This window comes from Salmo salar, chromosome 18, assembly GCF_965601325.2.
Source record: "Salmo salar chromosome 18, fSalSal1, whole genome shotgun sequence".
In the NCBI taxonomy this organism is placed as follows: Eukaryota; Metazoa; Chordata; class Actinopteri; order Salmoniformes; family Salmonidae; genus Salmo; species Salmo salar.
Window position 1 is genome coordinate 61,315,392 of NC_138308.1, and position 18,269 is coordinate 61,333,660.

Here is an 18,269-nt window from a genome sequence, read left to right on the forward strand (position 1 = left end):
ATGAAATACTAGTCACTCTACACAACACTTAGAGAGAGAGAGAAACCAGGGTCCCAAATGAAATACTAGTCACTCTACACAACACTTAGAGAGAGAAACCAGGTCCCAAATGAAATACTAGTCACTCTACACAACACTTATAGAGAGAGAAACCAGGTCCCAAATGAAATACTAATCACTCTACACAACACTTAGAGAGGGAAACCAGGTCCCAAATGAAATACTAGTCACTCTACACAACACTTAGAGAGAGAGAAACCAGGGTCCCAAATGAAATACTAATCACTCTACACAACACTTAGAGAGAGAGAGAAACCAGGGTCCCAAATGAAATACTAGTCACTCTGCACAACACTTAGCGAGAAACCGGGTCCCAAATGAAATACTAGTCACTCTACACAACACTTATAGAGAGAGAAACCAGGTCCCAAATGAAATACTAATCACTCTACACAACACTTAGAGAGAGAAACCAGGTCCCAAATGAAATACTAGTCACTCTACACAACACTTAGAGAGAGAAACCAGTTCCCAAATGAAATACTAATCACTCTACACAACACTTATAGAGAGAGAACCAGGTCCCAAATGAAATACTAATCACTCTACACAACACTTAGAGAAAGAAACCAGGTCCCAAATGAAATACTAATCACTCTACACAACACTTAGAGAGAGAGAAACCAGGTCCCAAATGAAATACTAATCACTCTACACAATACTTAGAGAGAGAGAGAGAAACCAGGGTCGCAAATGAAATACTAGTCACTCTACACAACACTTAGAGAGAGAAACCAGGTCTCAAATGAAATACTAGTCACTCTACACAACACTTAGAGAGAGAAACCAGTTCCCAAATGAAATACTAATCATTCTACACAACACTTATAGAGAGAGAACCAGGTCCCAAATGAAATACTAATCACTCTACACAACACTTAGAGAGAGAAACCAGGTCCCAAATGAAATACTAATCACTCTACACAACACTTAGAGAGAGAACCCAGGTCCCAAATGAAATACTAGTCACTCTACACAAAACTTGGAGAGAGAAACCAGGTCCCAAATGAAATACTAATCACTCTACACAACACTTAGAGAGAGAGAAACCAGGTCCCAAATGAAATACTAATCACTCTACACAACACTTAGAGAGAGAGAGAAACCAGGGTCCCAAATGAAATACTAGTCACTCTACACAACACTTAGAGAGAGAGAAACCAGGTCCCAAATGAAATACTAATCACTCTACACAATACTTAGAGAGAGAGAGAGAAACCAGGGTCCCAAATGAAATACTAGTCACTCTACACAACAATTAGAGAGAGAAACCAGGTCCCAAATGAAATACTAGTCACTCTACACAACACTTATAGAGAGAGAAACCAGGTCCCAAATGAAATACTAATCACTCTACACAACACTTAGAGAGGGAAACCAGGTCCCAAATGAAATACTAGTCACTCTACACAACACTTAGAGAGAGAGAAACCAGGGTCCCAAATGAAATAATAATCACTCTACACAACACTTAGAGAGAGAGAGAAACCAGGGTCCCAAATGAAATACTAGTCCCTCTGCACAACACTTAGCGAGAAACCGGGTCCCAAATGAAATACTAGTCACTCTACACAACACTTAGAGAGAGAGAGAAACCAGGGTCCCAAATGAAATACTAGTCACTCTACACAACACTTAGAGAGAGAAACCAGGTCCCAAATGAAATACTAGTCACTCTACACAACACTTATAGAGAGAGAAACCAGGTCCCAAATGAAATACTAATCACTCTACACAACACTTAGAGAGGGAAACCAGGTCCCAAATGAAATACTAGTCACTCTACACAACACTTAGAGAGAGAGAAACCAGGGTCCCAAATGAAATACTAATCACTCTACACAACACTTAGAGAGAGAGAGAAACCAGGGTCCCAAATGAAATACTAGTCACTCTGCACAACACTTAGCGAGAAACCGGGTCCCAAATGAAATACTAGTCACTCTACACAACACTTATAGAGAGAGAAACCAGGTCCCAAATGAAATACTAATCACTCTACACAACACTTAGAGAGAGAAACCAGGTCCCAAATGAAATACTAGTCACTCTACACAACACTTAGAGAGAGAAACCAGTTCCCAAATGAAATACTAATCACTCTACACAACACTTATAGAGAGAGAACCAGGTCCCAAATGAAATACTAATCACTCTACACAACACTTAGAGAAAGAAACCAGGTCCCAAATGAAATACTAATCACTCTACACAACACTTAGAGAGAGAGAAACCAGGTCCCAAATGAAATACTAATCACTCTACACAATACTTAGAGAGAGAGCGAGAAACCAGGGTCGCAAATGAAATACTAGTCACTCTACACAACACTTAGAGAGAGAAACCAGGTCTCAAATGAAATACTAGTCACTCTACACAACACTTAGAGAGAGAAACCAGTTCCCAAATGAAATACTAATCATTCTACACAACACTTAGAGAGAGAACCAGGTCCCAAATGAAATACTAATCACTCTACACAACACTTAGAGAGAGAAACCAGGTCCCAAATGAAATACTAATCACTCTACACAACACTTAGAGAGAGAACCCAGGTCCCAAATGAAATACTAGTCACTCTACACAAAACTTGGAGAGAGAAACCAGGTCCCAAATGAAATACTAATCACTCTACACAACACTTAGAGAGAGAGAAACCAGGTCCCAAATGAAATACTAATCACTCTACACAACACTTAGAGAGAGAGAGAAACCAGGGTCCCAAATGAAATACTAGTCACTCTACACAACACTTAGAGAGAGAGAAACCAGGTCCCAAATGAAATACTAATCACTCTACACAATACTTAGAGAGAGAGAGAGAAACCAGGGTCCCAAATGAAATACTAGTCACTCTACACAACAATTAGAGAGAGAAACCAGGTCCCAAATGAAATACTAGTCACTCTACACAACACTTATAGAGAGAGAAACCAGGTCCCAAATGAAATACTAATCACTCTACACAACACTTAGAGAGGGAAACCAGGTCCCAAATGAAATACTAGTCACTCTACACAACACTTAGAGAGAGAGAAACCAGGGTCCCAAATGAAATAATAATCACTCTACACAACACTTAGAGAGAGAGAGAAACCAGGGTCCCAAATGAAATACTAGTCCCTCTGCACAACACTTAGCGAGAAACCGGGTCCCAAATGAAATACTAGTCACTCTACACAACACTTAGAGAGAGAGAGAAACCAGGGTCCCAAATGAAATACTAGTCACTCTACACAACACTTAGAGAGAGAAACCAGGTCCCAAATGAAATACTAGTCACTCTACACAACACTTATAGAGAGAGAAACCAGGTCCCAAATGAAATACTAATCACTCTACACAACACTTAGAGAGGGAAACCAGGTCCCAAATGAAATACTAGTCACTCTACACAACACTTAGCGAGAAACCGGGTCCCAAATGAAATACTAGTCACTCTACACAACACTTATAGAGAGAGAAACCAGGACCCAAATGAAATACTAATCACTCTACACAACACTTAGAGAGAGAAACCAGGTCCCAAATGAAATACTAGTCACTCTACACAACACTTAGAGAGAGAAACCATTTCCCAAATGAAATACTAATCACTCTACACAACACTTATAGAGAGAGAACCAGGTCCCAAATGAAATACTAATCACTCTACACAACACTTAGAGAGAGAAACCAGGTCCCAAATGAAATACTAATCACTCTACACAACACTTAGAGAGAGAGAAACCAGGTCCCAAATGAAATACTAATCACTCTACACAATACTTAGAGAGAGAGAGAGAAACCAGGGTCCCAAATGAAATACTAGTCACTCTACACAACACTTAGAGAGAGAAACCAGGTCTCAAATGAAATACTAGTCACTCTACACAACACTTAGAGAGAGAAACCAGTTCCCAAATGAAACACTAATCATTCTACACATCACTTATAGAGAGAGAACCAGGTCCCAAATGAAATACTAATCACTCTACACAACACTTAGAGAGAGAAACCAGGTCCCAAATGAAATACTAATCACTCTACACAACACTTAGAGAGAGAACCCAGGTCCCAAATGAAATACTAGTCACTCTACACAAAACTTGGAGAGAGATACCAGGTCCCAAATGAAATACTAATCACTCTACACAACACTTAGAGAGAGAGAAACCAGGTCCCAAATGAAATACTAATCACTCTACACAACACGTAGAGAGAGAGAGAAACCAGGGTCCCAAATGAAATACTAGTCACTCTACACAACACTTAGAGAGAGAAACCAGGTCCCCAATGAAATACTAGTCACTCTACACAACACTTATAGAGAGAGAAACCAGGTCCCAAATGAAATACTAATCACTCTACACAACACTTAGAGAGGGAAACCAGGTCCCAAATGAAATACTAGTCACTCTACACAACACTTAGAGAGAGAGAAACCAGGGTCCCAAATGAAATACTAATCACTCTACACAACACTTAGAGAGAGAGAGAAACCAGGGTCCCAAATGAAATACTAGTCACTCTGCACAACACTTAGCGAGAAACCGGGTCCCAAATGAAATACTAGTCACTCTACACAACACTTATAGAGAGAGAAACCAGGTCCCAAATGAAATACTAATCACTCTACACAACACTTAGAGAGAGAAACCAGGTCCCAAATGAAATACTAGTCACTCTACACAACACTTAGAGAGAGAAACCAGTTCCCAAATGAAATACTAATCACTCTACACAACACTTATAGAGAGAGAACCAGGTCCCAAATGAAATACTAATCACTCTACACAACACTTAGAGAGAGAAACCAGGTCCCAAATGAAATACTAATCACTCTACACAACACTTAGAGAGAGAGAAACCAGGTCCCAAATGAAATACTAATCACTCTACACAACACTTAGAGAGAGAGAGAGAAACCAGGGTCCCAAATGAAATACTAGTCACTCTACACAACACTTAGAGAGAGAAACCAGGTCCCAAATGAAATACTAGTCACTCTACACAACACTTAGAGAGAGAAACCAGTTCCCAAATGAAATACTAATCACTCTACACAACACTTATAGAGAGAGAACCAGGTCCCAAATGAAATACTAATCACTCTACACAACACTTAGAGAGAGAAACCAGGTCCCAAATGAAATACTAATCACTCTACACAACACTTGGAGAGAGAAACCAGGTCCCAAATGAAATACTAATCGCTCTACACAACACTTAAAGAGAGAGAAACCAGGTCCCAAATGAAATACTAATCACTCTACACAACACTTAGAGATAGAAACCAGGTCCCAAATGAAATACTAATCACTCTACACAACACTTAGAGAGAGAGAAACCAGGTCCCAAATGAAATACTAATCACTCTATACAACACTTAGAGAGCGAAACCAGGTCCCAAATGAAATACTAGTCACTCTACACAACACTTATAGAGAGAGAGAAACCAGGCTCCCAAATGAAATACTAGTCACTCTACACAACACTTAGAGAGAGAAACCAGGTCCCAAATGAAATACTAGTCACTCTACACAACACTTATAGAGAGAGAAACCAGGTCCCAAATGAAATACTAATCACTCTACACAACACTTAGAGAGGGAAACCAGGTCCCAAATGAAATACTAGTCACTCTACACAACACTTAGCGAGAAACCGGGTCCCAAATGAAATACTAGTCACTCTACACAACACTTATAGAGAGAGAAACCAGGTCCCAAATGAAATACTAATCACTCTACACAACACTTAGAGAGAGAAACCAGGTCCCAAATGAAATACTAATCACTCTACACAACACTTAGAGAGAGAGAAACCAGGTCCCAAATGAAATACTAATCACTCTACACAATACTTAGAGAGAGAGAGAGAAACCAGGGTCCCAAATGAAATACTAGTCACTCTACACAACACTTAGAGAGAGAAACCAGGTCTCAAATGAAATACTAGTCACTCTACACAACACTTAGAGAGAGAAACCAGTTCCCAAATGAAATACTAATCATTCTACACATCAATTATAGAGAGAGAACCAGGTCCCAAATGAAATACTAATCACTCTACACAACACTTAGAGAGAGAAACCAGGTCCCAAATGAAATACTAATCACTCTACACAACACTTAGAGAGAGAACCCAGGTCCCAAATGAAATACTAGTCACTCTACACAAAACTTGGAGAGAGAAACCAGGTCCCAAATGAAATACTAATCACTCTACACAGCACTTAGAGAGAGAGAAACCAGGTCCCAAATGAAATACTAATCACTCTACACAACACGTAGAGAGAGAGAGAAACCAGGGTCCCAAATGAAATACTAGTCACTCTACACAACACTTAGAGAGAGAAACCAGGTCCCCAATGAAATACTAGTCACTCTACACAACACTTATAGAGAGAGAAACCAGGTCCCAAATGAAATACTAATCACTCTACACAACACTTAGAGAGGGAAACCAGGTCCCAAATGAAATACTAGTCACTCTACACAACACTTAGAGAGAGAGAAACCAGGGTCCCAAATGAAATACTAATCACTCTACACAACACTTAGAGAGAGAGAGAAACCAGGGTCCCAAATGAAATACTAGTCACTCTGCACAACACTTAGCGAGAAACCGGGTCCCAAATGAAATACTAGTCACTCTACACAACACTTATAGAGAGAGAAACCAGGTCCCAAATGAAATACTAATCACTCTACACAACACTTAGAGAGAGAAACCAGGTCCCAAATGAAATACTAGTCACTCTACACAACACTTAGAGAGAGAAACCAGTTCCCAAATGAAATACTAATCACTCTACACAACACTTAGAGAGAGAGAACCAGGTCCCAAATGAAATACTAATCACTCTACACAACACTTAGAGAGAGAAACCAGGTCCCAAATGAAATACTAATCACTCTACACAACACTTAGAGAGAGAGAAACCAGGTCCCAAATGAAATACTAATCACTCTACACAACACTTAGAGAGAGAGAGAGAAACCAGGGTCCCAAATGAAATACTAGTCACTCTACACAACACTTAGAGAGAGAAACCAGGTCCCAAATGAAATACTAGTCACTCTACACAACACTTAGAGAGAGAAACCAGTTCCCAAATGAAATACTAATCACTCTACACAACACTTATAGAGAGAGAACCAGGTCCCAAATGAAATACTAATCACTCTACACAACACTTAGAGAGAGAAACCAGGTCCCAAATGAAATACTAATCACTCTACACAACACTTGGAGAGAGAAACCAGGTCCCAAATGAAATACTAATCGCTCTACACAACACTTAAAGAGAGAGAAACCAGGTCCCAAATGAAATACTAATCACTCTACACAACACTTAGAGATAGAAACCAGGTCCCAAATGAAATACTAATCACTCTACACAACGCTTAGAGAGAGAGAAACCAGGTCCCAAATGAAATACTAATCACTCTATACAACACTTAGAGAGCGAAACCAGGTCCCAAATGAAATACTAGTCACTCTACACAACACTTATAGAGAGAAACTAGGTCCCAAATGAAATACTAATCACTCTACACAACACTTAGAGAGAGAAACCAGGTCCCAAATGAAATACTAGTCACTCTACACAACACTTATAGAGAGAGAAACCAGGTCCCAAATGAAATACTAATCACTCTACACAACACTTAGAGAGGGAAACCAGGTCCCAAATGAAATACTAGTCACTCTACACAACACTTAGAGAGAGAAACCTGTTCCCAAATGAAATACTAATCACTCTACACAACACTTAGAGAGATAGAGAATCCAGGGTCCCAAATGAAATACTAATCACTCTACACAACACTTAGAGAGAGAGAGAAACCAGGGTCCCAAATGAAATACTAGTCACTCTGCACAACACTTATAGAGAGAGAAACCAGGTCCCAAATGAAATACTAATCACTCTACACAACACTTAGAGAGACAAACCAGGTCCCAAATGAAATACTAGTCACTCTACACAACACTTATAGAGAGAGAACCAGGTCCCAAATGAAATACTAATCACTCTACACAACACTTAGAGAGAGAAAGCAGGTCCCAAATGAAATACTAATCACTCTACACAACACTTAGAGAGAGAAACCAGGTCCCAAATGAAATACTAGTCACTCTACACAACACTTATAGAGAGAGAAACCAGGTCCCAAATGAAATACTAATCACTCTACACAACACTTAGAGAGGGAAACCAGGTCCCAAATGAAATACTAGTCAGTCTACACAACACTTAGAGAGAGAGAAACCAGGGTCCCAAATGAAATACTAATCACTCTACACAACACTTAGAGAGAGAGAGAAACCAGGGTCCCAAATGAAATACTAGTCACTCTACACAACACTTAGAGAGAGAAACCAGGTCCCAAATGAAATACTAGTCACTCTACACAACACTTATAGAGAGAGAAACCAGGTCCCAAATGAAATACTAATCACTCTACACAACACTTAGAGAGAGAAACCAGTTCCCAAATGAAATACTAATCACTCTACACAACACTTAGAGAGATAGAGAATCCAGGGTCCCAAATGAAATACTAATCACTCTACACAACACTTAGAGAGAGAGAGAAACCAGGGTCCCAAATGAAATACTAGTCACTCTACACAACACTTAGAGAGAGAGAAACCAGGTCCCAAATGAAATACTAATCACTCTACACAATACTTAGAGGAGAGAGAGAGAAACCAGGGTCCCAAATGAAATACTAGTCACTCTACACAACACTTAGAGAGAGAAACCAGGTCCCAAATGAAATACTAGTCACTCTACACAACACTTATAGAGAGAGAAACCAGGTCCCAAATGAAATACTAATCACTCTACACAACACTTAGAGAGGGAAACCAGGTCCCAAATGAAATACTAGTCACTCTACACAACACTTAGAGAGAGAGAAACCAGGGTCCCAAATGAAATACTAATCACTCTACACAACACTTAGAGAGAGAGAGAAACCAGGGTCCCAAATGAAATACTAGTCACTCTGCACAACACTTAGCGAGAAACCGGGTCCCAAATGAAATACTAGTCACTCTACACAACACTTAGAGAGAGAGAGAAACCAGGGTCCCAAATGAAATACTAGTCACTCTACACAACACTTAGAGAGAGAAACCAGGTCCCAAATGAAATACTAGTCACTCTACACAACACTTATAGAGAGAGAAACCAGGTCCCAAATGAAATACTAATCACTCTACACAACACTTAGAGAGGGAAACCAGGTCCCAAATGAAATACTAGTCACTCTACACAACACTTAGCGAGAAACCGGGTCCCAAATGAAATACTAGTCACTCTACACAACACTTATAGAGAGAGAAACCAGGTCCCAAATGAAATACTAATCACTCTGCACAACACTTAGAGAGAGAAACCAGGTCCCAAATGAAATACTAGTCACTCTACACAACACTTAGAGAGAGAAACCAGTTCCCAAATGAAATACTAATCACTCTACACAACACTTATAGAGAGAGAACCAGGTCCCAAATGAAATACTAATCACTCTACACAACACTTAGAGAGAGAAACCAGGTCCCAAATGAAATACTAATCACTCTACACAACACTTAGAGAGAGAGAAACCAGGTCCCAAATGAAATACTAATCACTCTACACAATACTTAGAGAGAGAGAGAGAAACCAGGGTCCCAAATGAAATACTAGTCACTCTACACAACACTTAGAGAGAGAAACCAGTTCCCAAATGAAATACTAATCATTCTACACAACACTTATAGAGAGAGAACCAGGTCCTAAATGAAATACTAATCACTCTACACAACACTTAGAGAGAGAAACCAGGTCCCAAATGAAATACTAATCACTCTACACAACACTTAGAGAGAGAACCCAGGTCCCAAATGAAATACTAGTCACTCTACACAAAACTTGGAGAGAGAAACCAGGTCCCAAATGAAATACTAATCACTCTACACAACACTTAGAGAGAGAGAAACCAGGTCCCAAATGAAATACTAATCACTCTACACAACACGTAGAGAGAGAGAGAAACCAGGGTCCCAAATGAAATACTAGTCACTCTACACAACACTTAGAGAGAGAAACCAGGTCCCCAATGAAATACTAGTCACTCTACACAACACTTATAGAGAGAGAAACCAGGTCCCAAATGAAATACTAATCACTCTACACAACACTTAGAGAGAGAGAAACCAGGGTCCCAAATGAAATACTAATCACTCTACACAACACTTAGAGAGAGAGAGAAACCAGGGTCCCAAATGAAATACTAGTCACTCTGCACAACACTTAGCGAGAAACCGGGTCCCAAATGAAATACTAGTCACTCTACACAACACTTATAGAGAGAGAAACCAGGTCCCAAATGAAATACTAATCACTCTACACAACACTTAGAGAGAGAAACCATGTCCCAAATGAAATACTAGTCACTCTACACAACACTTAGAGAGAGAAACCAGTTCCCAAATGAAATACTAATCACTCTACACAACACTTATAGAGAGAGAACCAGGTCCCAAATGAAATACTAATCACTCTACACAACACTTAGAGAGAGAAACCAGGTCCCAAATGAAATACTAATCACTCTACACAACACTTAGAGAGAGAGAAACCAGGTCCCAAATGAAATACTAATCACTCTACACAACACTTAGAGAGAGAGAGAGAAACCAGGGTCCCAAATGAAATACTAGTCACTCTACACAACACTTAGAGAGAGAAACCAGGTCCCAAATGAAATACTAGTCACTCTACACAACACTTAGAGAGAGAAACCAGTTCCCAAATGAAATACTAATCACTCTACACAACACTTATAGAGAGAGAACCAGGTCCCAAATGAAATACTAATCACTCTACACAACACTTAGAGAGAGAAACCAGGTCCCAAATGAAATACTAATCACTCTACACAACACTTGGAGAGAGAAACCAGGTCCCAAATGAAATACTAATCGCTCTACACAACACTTAAAGAGAGAGAAACCAGGTCCCAAATGAAATACTAATCACTCTACACAACACTTAGAGATAGAAACCAGGTCCCAAATGAAATACTAATCACTCTACACAACACTTAGAGAGAGAGAAACCAGGTCCCAAATGAAATACTAATCACTCTACACAACACTTAGAGAGCGAAACCAGGTCCCAAATGAAATACTAGTCACTCTACACAACACTTATAGAGAGAAACTAGGTCCCAAATGAAATACTAATCACTCTACACAACACTTAGAGAGAGAAACCAGGTCCCAAATGAAATACTAGTCACTCTACACAACACTTATAGAGAGAGAAACCAGGTCCCAAATGAAATACTAATCACTCTACACAACACTTAGAGAGGGAAACCAGGTCCCAAATGAAATACTAGTCACACTACACAACACTTAGAGAGAGAAACCTGTTCCCAAATGAAATACTAATCACTCTACACAACACTTAGAGAGATAGAGAATCCAGGGTCCCAAATGAAATACTAATCACTCTACACAACACTTAGAGAGAGAGAGAAACCAGGGTCCCAAATGAAATACTAGTCACTCTGCACAACACTTATAGAGAGAGAAACCAGGTCCCAAATGAAATACTAATCACTCTACACAACACTTAGAGAGACAAACCAGGTCCCAAATGAAATACTAGTCACTCTACACAACACTTATAGAGAGAGAACCAGGTCCCAAATGAAATACTAATCACTCTACACAACACTTAGAGAGAGAAAGCAGGTCCCAAATGAAATACTAATCACTCTACACAACACTTAGAGAGAGAAACCAGGTCCCAAATGAAATACTAGTCACTCTACACAACACTTATAGAGAGAGAAACCAGGTCCCAAATGAAATAGTAATCACTCTACACAACACTTAGAGAGGGAAACCAGGTCCCAAATGAAATACTAGTCAGTCTACACAACACTTAGAGAGAGAGAAACCAGGGTCCCAAATGAAATACTAATCACTCTACACAACACTTAGAGAGAGAGAGAAACCAGGGTCCCAAATGAAATACTAGTCACTCTACACAACACTTAGAGAGAGAAACCAGGTCCCAAATGAAATACTAGTCACTCTACACAACACTTATAGAGAGAGAAACCAGGTCCCAAATGAAATACTAATCACTCTACACAACACTTAGAGAGAGAAACCAGTTCCCAAATGAAATACTAATCACTCTACACAACACTTAGAGAGATAGAGAATCCAGGGTCCCAAATGAAATACTAATCACTCTACACAACACTTAGAGAGAGAGAGAAACCAGGGTCCCAAATGAAATACTAGTCACTCTACACAACACTTAGAGAGAGAAACCAGGTCCCAAATGAAATACTAGTCACTCTACACAACACTTATAGAGAGAGAAACCAGGTCCCAAATGAAATACTAATCACTCTACACAACACTTAGAGAGGGAAACCAGGTCCCAAATGAAATACTAGTCACTCTACACAACACTTAGAGAGAGAGAAACCAGGGACCCAAATGAAATACTAATCACTCTACACAACACTTAGAGAGAGAGAGAAACCAGGGTCCCAAATGAAATACTAGTCACTCTGCACAACACTTAGCGAGAAACCGGGTCCCAAATGAAATACTAGTCACTCTACACAACACTTAGAGAGAGAGAGAAACCAGGGTCCCAAATGAAATACTAGTCACTCTACACAACACTTATAGAGAGAGAAACCAGGTCCCAAATGAAATACTAATCACTCTACACAACACTTAGAGAGGGAAACCAGGTCCCAAATGAAATACTAGTCACTCTACACAACACTTAGAGAGAGAGAAACCAGGGTCCCAAATGAAATACTAATCACTCTACACAACACTTAGAGAGAGAAACCAGGTCCCAAATGAAATACTAATCACTCTACACAACACTTATAGAGAGAGAAACCAGGTCCCAAATGAAATACTAATCACTCTACACAACACTTAGAGAGAGAAACCAGGTCCCAAATGAAATACTAATCACTCTACACAACACTTAGAGAGAGAGAAACCAGGTCCCAAATGAAATACTAATCACTCTACTCAACACTTAGAGAGAGAGAGAAACCATGTCCCAAATGAAATACTAGTCACTCTACACAACACTTAGAGAGAGAACCCAGGTCCCAAATGAAATACTAGTCACTCTACACAACACTTATAGAGAGAGAAACCAGGTCCCAAATGAAATACGAACCACTCTACACAACACATAGAGAGAGAAACCAGGTCCCAAATGAAATAACAATCACTCTACACAACACTTAGAGAGAGAAACCAGGTCCCAAATGAAATACTAGTCACTCTACACAGCACTTAGAGAGAGAAACCAGGTCCCAAATGAAATACTAATCACTCTACACAATACTTAGAGAGCGAAACCAGGTCCCAAATGAAATACTAGTCACTCTACACAACACTTATAGAGAGAAACTAGGTCCCAAATGAAATACTAATCACTCTACACAACACTTAGAGAGAGAAACCAGGTCCCAAATGAAATACTAGTCACTCTACACAACACTTATAGAGAGAGAAACCAGGTCCCAAATGAAATACTAATCACTCTACACAACACTTAGAGAGAGAAACCCGGTCCCAAATGAAATACTAGTCACTCTACACAACACTTAGAGAGGGAAACCAGGTCCCAAATGAAATACTAGTCACTCTACACAACACTTAGAGAGAGAGAAACCAGGGTCCCAAATGAAATACTAATCACTCTACACAACACTTAGAGAGAGAAACCAGGTCCCAAATGAAATACTAATCACTCTACACAACACTTAGAGAGAGAGAAACCAGGTCCCAAATGAAATACTAATCACTCTACTCAACACTTAGAGAGAGAGAGAAACCATGTCCCAAATGAAATACTAGTCACTCTACACAACACTTACAGAGAGAACCCAGGTCCCAAATGAAATACTAGTCACTCTACACAACACTTATAGAGAGAGAAACCAGGTCCCAAATGAAATACGAACCACTCTACACAACACATAGAGAGAGAAACCAGGTCCCAAATGAAATAACAATCACTCTACACAACACTTAGAGAGAGAAACCAGGTCCCAAATGAAATACTAGTCACTCTACACAGCACTTAGAGAGAGAAACCAGGTCCCAAATGAAATACTAATCACTCTACACAATACTTAGAGAGCGAAACCAGGTCCCAAATGAAATACTAGTCACTCTACACAACACTTATAGAGAGAAACTAGGTCCCAAATGAAATACTAATCACTCTACACAACACTTAGAGAGAGAAACCAGGTCCCAAATGAAATACTAGTCACTCTACACAACACTTATAGAGAGAGAAACCAGGTCCCAAATGAAATACTAATCACTCTACAAAACACTTAGAGAGGGAAACCAGGTCCCAAATGAAATACTAGTCACTCTACACAACACTTAGAGAGAGAGAAACCAGGGTCCCAAATGAAATACTAATCACTCTACACAACACTTAGAGAGAGAGAGAAACCAGGGTCCCAAATGAAATACTAGTCACTCTACACAACACTTAGAGAAAGAAACCAGGTCCCAAATGAAATACTAATCACTCTACACAACACTTGGAGAGAGAAACCAGGTCCCAAATGAAATACTAATCGCTCTACACAACACTTAAAGAGAGAGAAACCAGGTCCCAAATGAAATACTAATCACTCTACACAACACTTAGAGATAGAAACCAGGTCCCAAATGAAATACTAATCACTCTACACAACACTTAGAGAGAGAGAAACCAGGTCCCAAATGAAATACTAATCACTCTACACAACACTTAGAGAGCGAAACCAGGTCCCAAATGAAATACTAGTCACTCTACACAACACTTATAGAGAGAAACTAGGTCCCAAATGAAATACTAATCACTCTACACAACACTTAGAGAGAGAAACCAGGTCCCAAATGAAATACTAGTCACTCTACACAACACTTATAGAGAGAGAAACCAGGTCCCAAATGAAATACTAATCACTCTACACAACACTTAGAGAGATAGAGAATCCAGGGTCCCAAATGAAATACTAATCACTCTACACAACACTTAGAGAGAGAGAGAAACCAGGGTCCCAAATGAAATACTAGTCACTCTGCACAACACTTATAGAGAGAGAAACCAGGTCCCAAATGAAATACTAATCACTCTACACAACACTTAGAGAGACAAACCAGGTCCCAAATGAAATACTAGTCACTCTACACAACACTTATAGAGAGAGAACCAGGTCCCAAATGAAATACTAATCACTCTACACAACACTTAGAGAGAGAAAGCAGGTCCCAAATGAAATACTAATCACTCTACACAACACTTAGAGAGAGAAACCAGGTCCCAAATGAAATACTAGTCACTCTACACAACACTTATAGAGAGAGAAACCAGGTCCCAAATGAAATACTAATCACTCTACACAACACTTAGAGAGGGAAACCAGGTCCCAAATGAAATACTAGTCAGTCTACACAACACTTAGAGAGAGAGAAACCAGGGTCCCAAATGAAATACTAATCACTCTACACAACACTTAGAGAGAGAGAGAAACCAGGGTCCCAAATGAAATACTAGTCACTCTACACAACACTTAGAGAGAGAAACCAGGTCCCAAATGAAATACTAGTCACTCTACACAACACTTATAGAGAGAGAAACCAGGTCCCAAATGAAATACTAATCACTCTACACAACACTTAGAGAGAGAAACCAGTTCCCAAATGAAATACTAATCACTCTACACAACACTTAGAGAGATAGAGAATCCAGGGTCCCAAATGAAATACTAATCACTCTACACAACACTTAGAGAGAGAGAGAAACCAGGGTCCCAAATGAAATACTAGTCACTCTACACAACACTTAGAGAGAGAAACCAGGTCCCAAATGAAATACTAGTCACTCTACACAACACTTATAGAGAGAGAAACCAGGTCCCAAATGAAATACTAATCACTCTACACAACACTTAGAGAGGGAAACCAGGTCCCAAATGAAATACTAGTCACTCTACACAACACTTAGAGAGAGAGAAACCAGGGTCCCAAATGAAATACTAATCACTCTACACAACACTTAGAGAGAGAGAGAAACCAGGGTCCCAAATGAAATACTAGTCACTCTGCACAACACTTAGCGAGAAACCGGGTCCCAAATGAAATACTAGTCACTCTACACAACACTTAGAGAGAGAGAGAAACCAGGGTCCCAAATGAAATACTAGTCACTCTACACAACACTTATAGAGAGAGAAACCAGGTCCCAAATGAAATACTAATCACTCTACACAACACTTAGAGAGGGAAACCAGGTCCCAAATGAAATACTAGTCACTCTACACAACACTTAGAGAGAGAGAAACCAGGGTCCCAAATGAAATACTAATCACTCTACACAACACTTAGAGAGAGAAACCAGGTCCCAAATGAAATACTAATCACTCTACACAACACTTATAGAGAGAGAAACCAGGTCCCAAATGAAATACTAATCACTCTACACAACACTTAGAGAGAGAAACCAGGTCCCAAATGAAATACTAATCACTCTACACAACACTTAGAGAGAGAGAAACCAGGTCCCAAATGAAATACTAATCACTCTACTCAACACTTAGAGAGAGAGAGAAACCATGTCCCAAATGAAATACTAGTCACTCTACACAACACTTAGAGAGAGAACCCAGGTCCCAAATGAAATACTAGTCACTCTACACAACACTTAGAGAGGGAAACCAGGTCCCAAATGAAATACTAGTCATTCTACACAACACTTAGAGAGAGAGAAACCAGGGTCCCAAATGAAATACTAATCACTCTACACAACACTTAGAGAGAGAAACCAGGTCCCAAATGAAATACTAATCACTCTACACAACACTTATAGAGAGAGAAACCAGGTCCCAAATGAAATACTAATCACTCTACAAAACACTTAGAGAGGGAAACCAGGTCCCAAATGAAATACTAGTCACTCTACACAACACTTAGAGAGAGAGAAACCAGGGTCCCAAATGAAATACTAATCACTCTACACAACACTTAGAGAGAGAGAGAAACCAGGGTCCCAAATGAAATACTAGTCACTCTACACAACACTTAGAGAAAGAAACCAGGTCCCAAATGAAATACTAGTCACTCTACACAACACTTATAGAGAGAGAAACCAGGTCCCAAATGAAATACTAATCACTCTACACAACACTTAGAGAGAGAAACCAGTTCCCAAATGAAATACTAATCACTCTACACAACACTTAGAGAGATAGAGAATCTAGGGTCCCAAATGAAATACTAATCACTCTACACAACACTTAGAGAGAGAGAGAAACCAGGGTCGCAAATGAAATACTAGTCACTCTACACAACACTTAGAGAGAGAAATCAGGTCCCAAATGAAATACTAGTCACTCTACACAACACTTATAGAGAGAGAAACCAGGTCCCAAATGAAATACTAATCTCTCTACACAACACTTACAGAGGGAAACCAGGTCCCAAATGAAATACTAGTCACTCTACACAACACTTAGAGAGAGAGAAACCAGGGTCCCAAATGAAATACTAATCACTCTACACAACACTTAGAGAGAGAGAGAAACCAGGGTCCCAAATGAAATACTAGTCACTCTGCACAACACTTAGCGAGAAACCGGGTCCCAAATGAAATACTAGTCACTCTACACAACACTTATAGAGAGAGAAACCAGGTCCCAAATGAAATACTAATCACTCTACACAACACTTAGAGAGAGAAACCAGTTCCCAAATGAAATACTAATCACTCTACACAACACTTATAGAGAGAGAACCAGGTCCCAAATGAAATACTAATCACTCTACACAACACTTAGAGAGAGAAACCAGGTCCCAAATGAAATACTAATCACTCTACACAACACTTAGAGAGAGAGAAACCAGGTCCCAAATGAAATACTAATCACTCTACACAACACTTAGAGAGAGAGAGAGAAACCAGGGTCCCAAATGAAATACTAGTCACTCTACACAACACTTAGAGAGAGAAACCAGGTCCCAAATGAAATACTAGTCACTCTACACAACACTTATAGAGAGAGAAACCAGGTCCCAAATGAAATACTAATCACTCTACACAACACTTAGAGAGACAAACCAGGTCCCAAATGAAATACTAGTCACTCTACACAACACTTATA

At 39.6% G+C, this 18,269-nt stretch overlaps 1 protein-coding gene across 19 annotated transcripts in view; it reads left to right on the forward strand.

Moving 5' to 3' along the window:
* Nucleotides 1-18,269, forward strand: part of ank3b (ankyrin 3b) — a 692,976-nt gene that overhangs the window by 19,596 nt on the left and 655,111 nt on the right. The window lies entirely within an intron of this gene.